This window comes from Sinocyclocheilus grahami, unplaced genomic scaffold, assembly GCF_001515645.1.
Source record: "Sinocyclocheilus grahami isolate Dianchi unplaced genomic scaffold, SAMN03320097.WGS_v1.1 scaffold346.1, whole genome shotgun sequence".
NCBI lineage: Eukaryota > Metazoa > Chordata > Actinopteri > Cypriniformes > Cyprinidae > Sinocyclocheilus > Sinocyclocheilus grahami.
Window position 1 is genome coordinate 2,036,000 of NW_015505525.1, and position 667 is coordinate 2,036,666.

Here is a 667-nt window from a genome sequence, read left to right on the forward strand (position 1 = left end):
GACGGACGCATTGAAAGATGCGTTTCTGCGTCAACATCCTGAACGGGAGCTTGTGAAGGGCCTGGTTCAGTGCGCGCAGGTCCAGGATCCGTCGTAACCCACCGCCTTTCTTGGGTACAATGAAGTACGGGCTGTAGAAACCTGACCTCATCTCAGCTGGAGGGATCGGCTGTATCACGTCCTTCGACAGTAGGACCGCGATCTGTGCACGCAAAACCGGAGCATCCCTGTCCAGCACAGAGGTGAACTGAATGCCCCTGAACTTGGGAGGGCGCCGGGCGAATTGAATCGCGTAGCCGAGTCTGATGGTTCTCATGAGCCAGCAAGACGGCCTGGGGAGCGCTAACCAGGCCCACAGTGACCGAACTAGCGGGACCAGGGAGACCACCGACGTACCCGCCTGAACCGGACCCTGCTGCCCATAGGCGAAAGGAGAGGGGGACGGCCGTGTAGAGACTGGGTCCCGTGCACCGCCATCCTCGCCTTCTTGGGACCCGGAGGCAAAGGAAACTGCTCTTTTATTGAAGTTTTGGGTAGCCAGTGGCGGAACAAAAACAAATGGGAACAAAAGATTCTCCACCCGGCCCTCCTCGGGGGGAAGGAGTGGTGCGGTCACCATTTCCTGAAGAGCAGGATCCAAGTGCTCCGGGTCGCCCGTCTCAGGGAC

General features: G+C 59.1%; 1 protein-coding gene across 1 annotated transcript in view; it reads left to right on the plus strand.

Moving 5' to 3' along the window:
- LOC107548306 (multiple PDZ domain protein) overlaps positions 1-667 on the plus strand; it is a gene marked incomplete at its 5' end in the record, with an annotated part of 63,253 nt that overhangs the window by 52,343 nt on the left and 10,243 nt on the right. The gene's annotated exons all lie outside the window — the stretch shown is intronic.